General features: G+C 31.3%; 1 long non-coding RNA gene across 1 annotated transcript; it reads left to right on the top strand.

Moving 5' to 3' along the window:
• Positions 1-2,280: 2,280 nt before the first annotated feature.
• Positions 2,281-2,953, top strand: LOC149562623 (uncharacterized). Its single transcript, XR_016363508.1, has 3 exons — positions 2,281-2,380; positions 2,463-2,564; positions 2,666-2,953. It is a non-coding gene; the product is annotated as an uncharacterized LOC149562623 (long non-coding RNA).
• Positions 2,954-15,207: the final 12,254 nt, after the last annotated feature.

Genomic DNA, 15,207 nt, shown 5'->3' on the forward strand with positions numbered 1-15,207 from the left:
ATGCCACACAGACATTTACGACTAAAACCCTTTCGGCTGAACCCCCTTCGGTTGTAACTCCTGTTGGCCCAGCAAATCGCTAGCGATAAATTTTGTTGTTTCATATAAAATAAAACTTGTTTTTTCTTTTAAAAAAAAAAATAAATATAAAAATAGCGAAAAATAAAGGAGCATTTTGAGAAGACAACGATTTTTGAAGCTATTTTCAGCGACTATTTTGTGGATTTAATTAGAACTTAAAAGGATCGAATATTTTTAAGGTATTTTTTCCCGTCTATTTATTTTTATGTACATTCTATATTGAAGCATTAGTTGGTATTTAGTGAAATTTAAATTAATTTTTTTGTTTCTATAGATTAAAGTATTCAAGGGGCAGTAAAAGGAAAAGATCAAGGAAATATGATAGAATAAGAGATGACAAAATGAAAGGTCATACAAAATGTAACCAAAACCAACCTACTGAAATTCTTGAAGATGATATTTTTGAAGAGAATGAAAGTAATGAGGAGGATGAGATTCATGAAGAGGAAGAAATTGGCAGTTCTAATGATAGAAACAAATTAAAAGACATAGCAAATTTGATGGATTTGGATGAGGAACTACTTTTTAACCAAATTCCGTCTAAAGATGATAAATGATAACACTATTAGAAAGCATTGTCAAAACATGTGGGATGAATATTTCAAAGATAAAAGTATATTTGGACAGACACAATTATTTGTCAAGTTATTTAGGAGAAAAGATATGAGACGTTTTGGAGTTGTTGGGTGTTGATAACAGGAAAAATCATGCGCATAATATTAATAAAACAATAGTTGAAAACATGCAAAATGCTTATAACAAAATTGACAACTCAACTTGAGGAGATGATTAGAGTAATGCACATAGAGCATTGATGACTACTATATGTAGTAGAAAACTGACACATAGAAAACATGTATGTGCAATTTTGGATGTACTACATATATCTGGAAGAACTGTTTAGAGATATATAAAGAGAAAAAATATGCTAGATGATAACATTGAGAACAACTGGGTGAATATTTGTAGAGTTCTTCGAAAAGACAAAATTTCTGAAGATGTAGAAAGACAAGTTATTGAATTTTGGACCACACATTCTCGTGTTTCTTCCAACAAATGTGATACTATACAAATTAAAGATCAAGAGATAGGGGCCAAATTTGAACATGCAAAACATTTCATAGATATAACTCAAAGTGAATTATTTCAAACATTCAAACAAGAATTTTCAAATGTCAAAATATGTCAGAGAATGTTTGAGAGTTTGCGTTCTTCCTTTGTACACATAAATAAGATGCATGAAACTTGTTGTCGAAATCATATTGAATTTGATCTACACTTGCAATCATATAAACAAGTTATGGCAGTACTTGATCCTAATTTGGTCATCCCTAGCAGTACAACACAATTTGTGAAGTCCATATTATGTGCTAAATTAGAAGATTCAGATGAGTTCAAAGTATAATGCATCAAAAATTACTGTGAAGATTGTGGAGATTTACACAAATTTTTAATGCAAATTAAGAATATTAATGAATCAACACCAATTTCATGGATGAGATATGAATATGAGACATACCAAAATAAGACAGGAGATGAATCCAAAAAAATTGTATTGAAGGAGAGTGAATTGCGTTATGATGAGTTTATAACCAAGTTTCGTCCATTGGTATATCGACATATCCAACATTGTCATGGTGCACGATGGCAAGCTAAATAGTTTCGTGATTCCAAAAATTATTTTCCACTTAATTGTATACTTTCAGTTGTAGATTTTTCTAAGAATTATACATTTGCACCTCAAACAGAGCTTCAAGGGCAATATTATTATTATGAACAAGTTGCAATATTTGTGCAAGTGACCTATAGACATGCACAATTTGAGGTGGATGAGATAGAAAGGTTGGATGAAAATGAACGCATCATCATCAAAGAGGTTCATTTCTATATTAGTGATGATAGAGTTCATGATAAGAGTTATGTGGCTCATTGTTTTGCAATGTTCCCTAAAGATCTTAGAAATTGCGGAATAAATGTTTCACAGTAGTGGATTTGGTTTGATGGATGTGTAGGTTAGTATACATGAACTTACACATTTATTTAACTTTATTTTAACTTATATTTATCTGTACATGCCTATTTCGATTTCATACATGTACATAGATAATTGTTTCTACTTATCATTTCATGTTCACAAGACAATTCAAATATGCAAAAGTATTTAATTGTTTAACAATGCAACATGCTGGAACCGATGTTAGGTTTTTATGGAATTTCTTTAAAAGTGGACACGGAAAAGAGGAGCATGATGGAGTAGGAGCATATATATAGTGTGCGCTTCGACAACATGAACTTGCAGGTAAATATGCATTTAATGTGTATGTTTAATACTAGTAGCATATATTTTACATTATATATATGCATGTTGTATGTACATACAGGGAATAGGATAGAGAGTGCAAATCAAATTGTTGAATGGTGCAAAGTTTATTTTGCAACTCGAGATACTGAATACAATAAGCATTACTTTTGGGAAGTGAAAGGTGAACTTTACATTTATTTTTAATATATTTTTCAAATTCTTGAGTTTTTTTATTAAATATTTATTTTAAAATATGACAATTACTTTTTGTATTTGTAACAGATATAGATTGATCTAATCCTTACAATTGTTAAACAAATCCTGGTATTAGAAGTTTACATCAAGTGATGACTACAGGAAACCATAAACCTCCAGTAATTAAAGTAAGAGAGAAAACATGTTTTTGTGATGACTGCATTAAGGACAAGCCAGTGAGTGTATGTGAAAATATTGTGAATGGATATGTTTCACATTGGAATTTGAAGGAGATAGTTAGAAAGCCTCCTTTTGAAGATGCTGACATTGACATTGACATTCATGATCCTATATATTTAGTTGATTATGAGCGCATTTTTGGTTTAGTTATGACAGGTTTGTGTGCATATACATATATATAAATTAATACACATGTATATTCATTTTAAAATTAATTTATATTTCTCTATTTTTATATACATGCAGGAGATATTTTTGCAGTTCAAGCCTTATCAAATAATGTGGAAAATGTGGACTATTATCTTTTAAGATGCACAAAAACAAAACACAAGTTGCTAGAAGGAACTATAGATGCTAATGAACAATCATATCCAATTGGATTAGTTGTTATTGAAGGAACATATTATCAACAAACAAGGGTAACTGATAGTGGTATTAAATTTATTGAATACAAGCCTAGAGAAAAAATTTTACATTACAGTAACCATGTTATAGCAATAATGTTACAACTTGAAGCAATACAAAGAAGAGGATGTCGTGGAAATCAAAAGTGGAAATTGTCTATTGAAGAACATAAAAAACTTCTAGAGATAATAAAAACTAGAGAGGATCCTAACAATACAATGTCTGTGGAGCTCTAGTTTACCTATGTACTTATTGTGGAGCTCTAGTTCAGCTATGTCTATATAGCTCTTATACTTTCACATTTAATGTTGACAGGATATTTGTTTTATAAATTTACATACGTTGGATCATTTATCTTGGATATGCAAAATTAGACATGTTTTGTTATTTTCATTTAATTTAGGCATGTATATCTCATTTAAGACAACCTCTTAGGACCTCCCCTTAAGACAACCTCTTAAGACCTCCCCTTAGGACTATCTATTACCTAACCTCCCTTTAAGACCACCTATTAGGACGTCCCCTTAGTACCACCTTTTAGGACCTCTCCTTAAGACAACCCCTTTAGTATTTGTATGTATTTATATACATTGTTTATGTTTTCTTATGATTGTTAATGCTCTTATGTATTTATATATATAATCTTTATGTTCTTATATGATACATTCTTTATGTTTGTATATAATCTTTATGTTCTTATATGTATTAACTTTTATTAATTAAATGTTGTAATATGCCTTCTTTATGTCATACTCTTTATATGTTCTTATGTACACATATATGTTATATTCTTACCTATGCATTAATCTACATTCTTATATATGTATAATTTAGGATCTCCCCTTAAGACATGTCACTAAATATAGTTAATTATACTTAGATTAAGGCATTAAAAACAATAACATATACATAAACATGAATATTGAAAACATACATGTCTACTTTTAATATGAACATATATACATACATCTATGAAATAAAAAATACATTTTAATCTACATTCTTATGTATAATTTAGGATCTCCCCTTAAGACATGTCATTAAGTATAGTTAATTACACTTAGATTAAGGCATTAAGATGAATAACATATACAAAAACATGAATAACACATACATAAACATAAAAGATTAAGACATTAAAAGATCCATTTAACATGTACATAAGACATTAACTAGTACTCTTTATGTTCTTAAATATGTATTAAATTTATTGATTAAATATTGTAACATATACATTACAAAATAACACATGATCTATGAAATAAAAATATGAATATTGAAAACATACATACATTCAACATGAACATAATATGTACATCTTTGTAAAATAACACATCTATGAAATAATGTATGTACCTATGTAAAATGTATCCAAAATACCATATAAAATGTCTCCAAAATACCACATCAAATGTCTCTAAAATACCACATGTATCAAATGTATCTGAAATAACATGTAAACATATAAAAGTATCTGAAATAACATACATATCCATATAAAAGTATATGAAATAACATACATCTCCATATCAAAGTATCTGAAATGACATGTATATATATAAAATATCCCAACATCAATGAAATAGACATGTGTAAACTAAGATCAACCACATCCCCCTCCTGATCCCTGACCCCAAAGGGCTCTATGATCTGGATCTTAACCCTATGTCAAATGAAAGAAATTTGTAAAATTATAAAATTATACATGTATACGGCATGTATTATATCACATGTATAATATATATTTATCAAATATATAATAAAAAGTACATAACATACCTGTGACTCATGTCGTGCAGGATCTGTCGGGGTCTAAAGATCTCCAAAACACAACAGACTAACACTAAGACCCTATAGAACACACATGTACATGTACACAAGTTAAATTGAATCACTCAAGAATATGTATGTATAGACTTAAGTACATACATATAAAAGATCTTGAGTACGCTAAACAAATTGTATACATGTGTAAATTATAGTAACAAGTAAATATAAACATATATAAATTTACAATATTTACCGTAGCATCATGTAATGCTCTACCAATCTGACTGATATCTGAATCATGTAGTGATCGAGTAATATCTGAATCACGAAATGCAAGTGCTCTAAGGCCAGGCTATTCAGGAGCAGGTGCTACAGGATCCTGAGAAGGTGTGGGGATAGGTGCTATATGACCCTCTGTAGGAGCAGGTGCTATAGAATGTGCAGGGATATCCTCTTGTCTCTGTGAGGGCTGTGATCCTACTATGCATGATAAAATATGGCTGATGTGTTTACCAATTTCACGAAGAGGAATCCCCGTGACTATCAACAAGGCTTGATATGAACCAAGAAGATTAGATGCTAAATAAGATGCCATACGATGCAATGCATCCACATCTGATATAGCTGAAACCTCTAATGGCGATGGTATATCTACTATCTCATACAGATCATCAACTCCTGTGCTAGAGGATGCACTTGTCGAAATGGGACCATGAGATCGTAACATATATCTACCACATCTATCTGAAGATATCTCCTGTAAGTGTGTGGCAACTGTGATAATGCTAGAAAATATTTGACTCCTGACTATATCATTAGGAATAGTTGAACTTGTAACAATCATTTGTGGACCTCTCGACATGACCAAAAGGTTTGGACCCACCATTGCCCGTTTATTAACGGGCGCAGGGGTGTCCATAGGTCTAAATCTCTTCGAAAATCGACCGTGGACTTGTTCAGCATGACTTGGAAAATCTATCTAATCGACATCATGATGTAAATTAAATTCTGCAAACAATTGTTTGTAGAAATAAAGAGGAAACTCATCCTTCTGTGGCCAACTGTGATGCGCAGCTAACCACCGAGGATATTTAAATGGAGCAACGAGCTGATCTGTACACTTCATCACTGAATAACCTCTAACCCTAGGCCTATCTGTATAAAAGGGAAATATAGTCTTCACCATAGCAGTGGAGACCTCACCATCAATCTGTGAATATTTCATAGTGCCAGTGACACTGTGGGAAAGGGAAGAGTAAAATGTCTCAATACTAATATCATCAAATAGGTTGTACATAGAGATTGTCTCGATCATTTGGCACAACTCATCTCTAATAGAAATAATCTTCTCCCTATTAGGGAGAGTGGTAGAAGCCAACAATGTAGAATCAAGATAGTTGAGAGCATGAGATAACTTAGCAATAGTATCTGCAAACAAACATTGTCTCTCCTCAGAGGATGATATCGGTCTACGTGCTATGCCTAACTCAACACTACGACCCCCTCCTTGAACACTAGCCCCCCTTGAGGACGTAGGTGCTCCACCAGTACCAGATGCCATAATGATATATGTAAAGATCTCTATCTATAAATGCATAGTTAAGATATACATACATAAGTACACATAAAACTAGAAGTTAAATTTAATTTAAAACATGTATGTATATAAATATGTACAAAGTTGAATGTAACTAAAAATATGCACATGTTATTTAGTATATTTAGCTCATGTATGTGAACATTTAGCTCAAATATGCACATCTAGCTCATGTATGTGAACAACAAATATGCATGTATGTTATTTAGTACATATAGGTTTACTATGTTAATGTTTCTAAAATGTAACTAATTTTTAGCTATCTTGAGGTCTTAACAAGTTTTCAAAGTTTCATGTACATGTTGATATAGTTTTCAAGTTTTCTAAGTTTGAAGTTGGTTAAATTTTAAGTTTTCAAGTTTAAACAACTAGAACTTATTATAGTTTAGTTCTATCTATATAGGTTTGTACTATGTTAATGTTTTATCAAGTGTAATTACTTTAGTTATCTAAGTCTCAACTTGAATTTTCTATGTTTGATCATGTAAAATCTACATTTATGATTAAATGTATATATTTAATTAAAAAATACTATATAGTTTTTTATCTTTAACATATCAAGATCTAACTATATAAAGAAAATTAACTAGTCTAAATAATCAACCATTGAAAAAAAACACTTAAAATATAATTAATTTAATTACTAAAACACTTAAAAATAATTAATTTAATTAATGTTAACATGTAATAAATAAAAAATATTACAAATTTTTTAATTATTATAAAAAATGCACTTACCTGTTACAGTTGAAACACTCTAACCACTTGAAAATCGCAACAATGAAATGACCATTGACAAGTGATTTTTTGGTATTTATAAATCCACCAGGGTTATGGTCAAAACCCTTTCGGCCGAAAGGGTTTCGGTCGTAACCCCCCCTACCACATTGGTGCAAAAAAGCACCATGTCTATACGACCGTAGACGTTTTGGCCAAAATTGTTACAGTTGAAACCCTTTCGACCGTAACCCTGTTGGATATCACGAATGCTGACATAGATTTGTGCCTTTACCCATATATTTACTTCTAAAATTCTCATTTTCTACTTCAAATTTCTATCCTCTAATATTTTATTTTATAAAATGGAAACCTTCATAATCTCAAATTGAAAACAATGGTAAGAATAACTAAATATTTGAAAGAAGATGAAAGAAAAACACAATGTACAAAGAAGTTTGCATGTCAGATGGAAGTTTAATAACTTCCATTACAACGTTATTACTTTTTGAGGAGGATGAAACTATTAGTGTAGTAAAATTAATACTTCACCCTTTACTATAATTATAGGACCACGATTTCATTACATTGCAAGCTTTTGGTTGGTTTCTATTAACTACTCATGCTTTCACTTCCACTTTTAACTAAAACCCTTTCACATATTTCAAAGTAATTCACATATAATGATTTACGTGTTGTAATTATTGCATTCTTTTTTATTGATCGAAATTGAGGTTTTATTTTCCATTAAATAGTGCTTAGTTTTGGCTCTGTTGTTTGTCCATAAATTATCTTTTTTTTTTCAAGAAGATTAATGCAAGTATAGGTGCTCATTTCTACCTAAAATAGGGGTCGTTGACAGAATCATTTTCTTCATCAAATTTGTTTGGATTTCTCTCTCCATTCTCCTCTCTTGTAGAACCAAAGACATTCCTTCTATGAGATGTTAAGAGCTTGATTGGGTCTATATCAGAAGTATCTATCACAAATCAGAGGTATCTGCCACAAAATCTTGAAGACAAGGCAAAACTATTGGAGGCAATCAAACAATTGAATGACAAGAGGCCTAGTGAAGCTATAAATAGCCCTCAATGCTTTAAACTCACACATGTATACCAAAAAATGGTATTTGTCATCCCAATGCCAATTTGCACATTTTTATTAATTTATTTTTCTTTGTTATTCAAGTTCTAAATTGCTCGTACTATTAGTTTGAAAAATTCATTATTTTTATGTTAATGCATTTATTTTGATGCCATGTCTAATATGATGTGTGTTTCCTGTGACATATCCAAAGCCTTTGATTATTTTTTAAGATAGCTAAAATACAAACAATTGCATGATTAATTTATTATTTGCAAATTATCAAAATATTAGATTATAATGATTCTGTTGCAAACAGAAACAATTGCTTGTTTCAAATTGTTAGTTGCAAATTGTGAAAACATTGGGACTACAACTATTTTTCTCTAGTACAATAATGAGAAAAACATGCACTTCCTTAATTTGAATTTAGAATCAGGCCCTCCCTTTTTTAACTCTAAAATAAAGTGTCCTACCCACTCATGGTAGGAACTATGTTGCTCTGCAGCTCTTGTTTATTTATGTAATTTGTTTTTTTTTTCTAGAACATTAGAAACTACAAGCTAAGTTTATTAAATATTTAAAATGATGGTTTATAAGTGGAATGCAAATAATTTAAAGAGTGGAATGTAAATGATTTAGAGGTCATGTTAACTTAAAAAAGAGAAAAGGTGAGAAAAGAGGGAAATGAAAGACATGATGAGAAGCTAAAAGGGCCATTCATTTGCAACATGTTTAAATATGATTTAATTTGTGATTTGTCTCGGGGTCACTTGGAAAACCATCAACACTTTATTCAGAAATTTTAGGATAAAAACCTTCATACTTTCTTGGTTGATTAAATAAAAAAAGCCTTCATACTTTCTTGGGTGATTAGACAGACACCAATTTATTATTTGAGATGGAGTCACAATAGAATTCAAAGGTTCTTTTCTAATTTTCTATTTTAATTGTTATTGTTTTTTAGATTGGATTATGTCATTGGACTGCTTGAATGCAATAATAATTTTGAGATTTTTTATTTGTAATTTTTTTTGGTGTTTGCTAATTAATCTAAAATATATATTACATCATTCATCTGTTATATTTCTGAAAATTATTTGAGAAAGTTTGGGGGAAAATGTCCATTACAATAATATTAGAGCTAATCTTTCCTGCCAATCTCTAAAGTTCTACGAGTAATAGAGAATTTTCTGAACGATCATAGTGGAATATAAATAATAATAAATAATATATGTTAATAAGGTTAGGAATAAGATATGAGATATTTAAAAAGAAGAAGAAGATTTAGATCTGCCATGAGCTACACTGCAAACTTAATTTATAACTCGGTTATAATATTTGGCTTTGATATATAAAACTCATCAAAGACATGGATGATAATTAGATTTCATATCGATATTTAGAGATGTATAAATCTTTACGTGATATTTGAGAACATTTTCTATCGTTGTGATTTGACTGAACCAAGTAATGGTCTTTATTTGAATCAAATAACTTTGTGGTCCCCAAGACAGTTATGAAGTTATTGGAAGTATTTGTATAAAAAAATATTGATGGTGATGTGCAGTGAATGATAATATTTGAAGAGCTTCTGTGGGGCCCAATACAAATATTTTTGTGCAGCTATACTCGTGAAGAATATTTGTTGTGAGGAGCTGCTTATTATAAATATGTAAAGTCATGAAAATATTGGAGAGAATATTAATGGCATGGTTTAGAGTATAAACCAAATAACATTTTTCGGCAACTGCTATTAGAGGGGATGATAAAAGTTTAATATTTTTGAAGCTGGAGAGGTGCTTGAATACATAGTGCTGAACTCTATACTCTGCTCTAGCTGATGAAAGAGTTACTATAGGTTGCTTCTTTAATGCCCAGGCTACAACACCTATCCCAAGATGAAATACATATCCAGATGTGCTCTTATCTTCAATATTCCCTACACAATCACTATCTGTATATCCAACTAATTTAAAATCATTTGAAGTAGAATACAATATGCCATGATTCATAGTTCTTGTAATATATCTTAATATTCTTTTTCTTGCTTGCCAATGTGAGTTATTAGGTGAGTCCATGAATCTAAAAATTAAACTCACTCCATGCATAATACCTGGTCTAGTTGTTGTCAGATACATCAAACTACCAACCAATCTTCTGAATATAGTTGAGTCAAAACCTTTCTCAATATCTTCTCTTCTCTGTTTAGTTTGGTGCCTACTACTATAGGTGTAGAAACCGGACTACAATTTATCAATTTAAATCTTTTCAAAACATCTTTTGTATATTTACTTTGACAAATGAAAATTCCTTTATCATTTTGAGTAACTTCAATGCTAAGAAAATATTTCATCAATCATAGATCTGTCATTTAAAATTCCTTTTTCATTGCTGATTTAAACATGCCAATAGATAGATTGCCTGTAAAGATCAAATCATCAACATATAAACAAACAATCAAAATCTGACCTTGTTTATTGATCTTGGTATATAATGTAGGTTCACTGGTACTTATGAATCCATTTTCCATCATGTATGAATCTATTCTACTGTACCAAGCTCTTGGAGCTTGCTTCAATCCATAGAGTGCCTTCTTCAACTAATAAAATTTGTCTTCATAGCCTCTTATTTCATATCCTGGTGGTTGTTGTACATACACTTCTTCCAAATATCTATTCAAAAATGTTGATTTGACGTCCATTTGGTGAAGTGTCCATTTTCTTTGAGCTGCAATAGCTAATACTATTCTGATAGTATCAAGTCTCGCTACATGTGCAAATGTCTCATTATAGTCAACCCCATATTCTTGTGAAAATCCCTTAGCAACTAACTTTGCCCTATATTTTTCTACATCTCCATTAGCTTTAAACTTAGTCTTATAAACTCATTTTACACCAATGCAATCTTTGTTCTTAGGCAAATCAACTAATTCCCATGTATCATTTCTCTCAATAGGTTCTATTTCAGCATTCATTGCATTAATCCAATGTCCTTCCTTAATTTGCATCTTCAAAATATATAGGATCTTGAGCAAATAAAACAAAATTTGATTGCAAATCTATTTTCCTTCCTTGATCATAAATTTCATTCAAGCTTCTAGTTTTCTTGTTTGTAATCCATGATCTTAATTGTGCAAGTATAGGATTTGAATCATTACTTACTTGTGAATTTGAAGATTCTGGACATGTTCAACTTCATTTTCTAAGTGATCTCCTTGTGGACTTTGTGGTGGATTTCCTTCTTGGTCACTTGGTTGATCCTCTTGATCTTCATACAACCAACACAAACAAAATTCTACAACCAACACAAACAAAATACCTAAACCTAATAATCTAGAAACATCTAATGACAGACAATTAATCCTAAGTAGAAATTATTATTTCTAACAATTTTAGACTCCTTTTCGAACTTTTATTTGATATTGAAATAGGGACTTCAGTTGATAATCATATAATCTACCCCTATAAAGGGGAATTATTGCATAGAATACAATTAGTATGGTACAATTTCATCTCAGGGATATTTGAGTTAGTGCAAGAATTATAGGCTAAGCTTCAATAACCATATTTGGCTATTAGGTTCTTCAAACCTCAAAGCTCCATTTGGTAGAGGGAATATGAGTGGAATAGGTATATGTAAATTCTTAAAATTTCAAAATTTCTATTTGGGTGCACCAAATCGGAATATGTATTCCAATTTTGGTCCAAAAATGAGTATTTACTATTCCTATTCCAGTTTTATTTATTTTAGAAAACATCAATTTTTGGGTCCATGATTTCCCCATCAAATTTCGATTGAACCAAACAAAAATAGGAATACATATTCTTATTTTCTATTCTAGATTAACAATTCGAGAATTCATATTCTTACTCCCATATTCTTATTCCCACAGCCAAATAGGCTCTTAGAAGAAGAGGGGGAAGGAGGCTAAGGGAAGGGAGAGGAGGAGGAAATAAAAGGAAGAGGAGGAGAAAGAAAAAGATGAGAAGACAGAGAAAACTGAGGAGGAGGAGGAGGAGGACAACACGGGCGAGGGAGCGAGAGGGAGAAAAAGAACCAAAAAGAGAATGAGATTTTAGTATGATACAATGTCCTATAATTCAAATTGGCTAAACCTTTGACATGGAATATTTCTGAGGCCGAATTTTTTTTTTTTTTTCAACTGTTCAACAACCTTAATATAACTGCTCCATAATATTTTTCCATTTTTAAAATTGGACATCATGTGACAAGAGACTATAGTTGAATGAGTATATTTCATTATCGCTATTGAAAATAATAATAAAAATAAATTCCTTCCTATCATGAAAACTATTTTCTTGGCATGTTGAAATGGACCGAAATATTAATTGCAACCATTTTCTTTGGTGCGATTGTTCTTTTTGGTGCAATTTTTTCCATTTGTTGGTTATCATAGATTTTAGTATTAGCAGTCGGGTATCGACTCAATTCGCAGAACAATTATGATGAAGAAATAAATAGTTAGATAATAATGTTATCCGAGAAAGGCGACATTTGTAGTTGACAGAGTCATTTCCACAAGTGAATAGAGCTAACAAACAAAACAAACACGAAATTTTTTCGTGGCACCCACACTTCATGTTTTGATATATAAGTGTAGGAAATATTAACAGGAATCAACATGAAAAGGATTAAGATGAAACACTTATTTGGACACCATGTTTTGAATATCAATCTTTATTGGGCAACTAAGTATTGGTGAAAGAAAGGAAAATTAAATCCATTTCTAAATGACATTATTGTTAACCACAAGTGTTGTTGGGTGGTATTGTTTGGCATGAGGTTGAGAAGTCATTTGTTGATTCCTATTTCACAAGATGATCAGGAGCAGAGGTTGGCGTGAGTTTTCCAAACTTTGGATCATCATTTGGTTGCAGTTCTATCGTCCACTGGGATGAGGAAAGCTACAATAGAGTCAACAATTTGGTGGTGGAAGTCTTGCAGAAATCTTATTACCAATCAATAATAATTGATTTCATATTCGGTAACGTGGAGAGTTGGTGTAGCATTTTCTAAAAATATTTGTAGTATATGAACCATTATACTATTAGTTGGACAAACAATAGTAGCGAACCTTCTATCAGTGACTAGGAGTACAAACTCTTGTAATTGTGATTGTGAGCGCAAAAAAAAAAAATCGCCAGCCTCAGGGTTTATTCAAGTGTTATTATTTTTATAGACTAAGTTTCCAAGGTTTGCCTTTGGATCTCCCAGACTAGCTCAAGTACGAATTGGTCTGTGATTCAGGTCCAATTCATTGGGTGGTCTCGGCAAGGTTCTATTTTGTTCTTGTTGGTTCAAATTGCTTCGAACCCAGTTTGAACTTGGGTTGACCATGCCAAAAATTGGTGAACAAAGTTTGAACTGCGTGAGTTCTGACCCCGTGAATGGAAAAAAAAGTGATATTTGTTTGCAAAATTTAATAAATTTTTGGCGTCGACAACCCTATAAGGATGTTATGAAATGATTTTGGTAGTTTACACTAGATGATTTTGAAGAATTTAATGCCAATACCATTGTTGTTGTTGCTGATCCCATTGACCTTAGCTCTATTGTTGAGTCAACTAATGCCGGGGAAGAAGAAGATGAAGAAGATGAATATGAAGAAGAAGAAGGAGAAGATCAAAGAACTTAGAATATTAATAGATTTTTATTCCATTAGTTGAACAATGAATGTGAAAAATGATACTTGAACTTGATGCTATGATTTATTTTTAATGTTTTGAGTCTTCGATGTTGAACTTGTTACTTGAACAATATGATGGTATGGTCACTATGTTTACAATTTTATTGTGTTTTTGTTGTTTAAATGCGATTATGCTACTATGTTACATTATAACAAATCAGATATTCCTAGATATAAGCAGAGGAGAAATCCTCATAAGAATTATATAAACCAGTCATCAATTGCTAAGAAGGAATGCAATACACACAGTTATCATAAATATTAAGATTTCAAATATTGCAATGATGAAGAATGTGAATACTGGAAAAAATGCAAACAAAACGACCAAATCGATGAATCACAAACTTAGTCCATACTTCAACAAAACTAAATATGCAAGCTCGAGCATCGTCTAGACATCTAATAGGTTCAATGCCTTGCATTTTTTTGTGGAACTTGGTTCAACAAATGAGGGAAAGACTCCAAACCAAGCTAAAAAAGGTTTAGCTAGTGGACCGAAAGCTTTGACAGAGGATCAATAGAAGCAACATGAAAACTTCTTCTCAAAGACAAAATACTCAAAGATAATTTGGGGAAGAACTTTAAAAATCCAAGCAACACATCATTCACAAGGGAAAAGGAAGACTATGTATTCAAAGCACAAAGAAAAGGTACCCCCTCAAGAAAACCCTAGTTTCATTAACCACAAAAAACCTCAGATAGAAGGAGCATGGATTACTATAACAAATAGAAGAAAATACAAAAAGAACCCTAAAACCGCTAGAATACCTAATCCTAGCCTTCTATGATCAGATCTTATCTCAGAAACTAATAGGCTTCCTTTAGAAGGATATGTCCAAGGGAACCCTAAAGAAAAAGTAAATAGGTATCCCATGCAGCCCCAACAAATGATCAAGCTTAAACCTTTAAGCAAAAATGAAAACATCCCTCCACATAGGTGAGTTGATCGTCCACCTGTAAACCAATTTGGCAGTAGAAATTATATTCACAATCTAAATCCTAAGCCCAACCATACATATAGAAATTCTCTTGTTGGACCTAGCGCAACATCTAGTAAAGACGAAAAACTAATTAGATATTTTCTCAACCAGGAAGTATCCACTAGGG

The sequence above is a fragment of the Cupressus sempervirens genome, chromosome 4 (genome assembly GCF_028749045.1).
Source record: "Cupressus sempervirens isolate cs-2001-9-10 chromosome 4, ASM2874904v1, whole genome shotgun sequence".
NCBI lineage: Eukaryota > Viridiplantae > Streptophyta > Pinopsida > Cupressales > Cupressaceae > Cupressus > Cupressus sempervirens.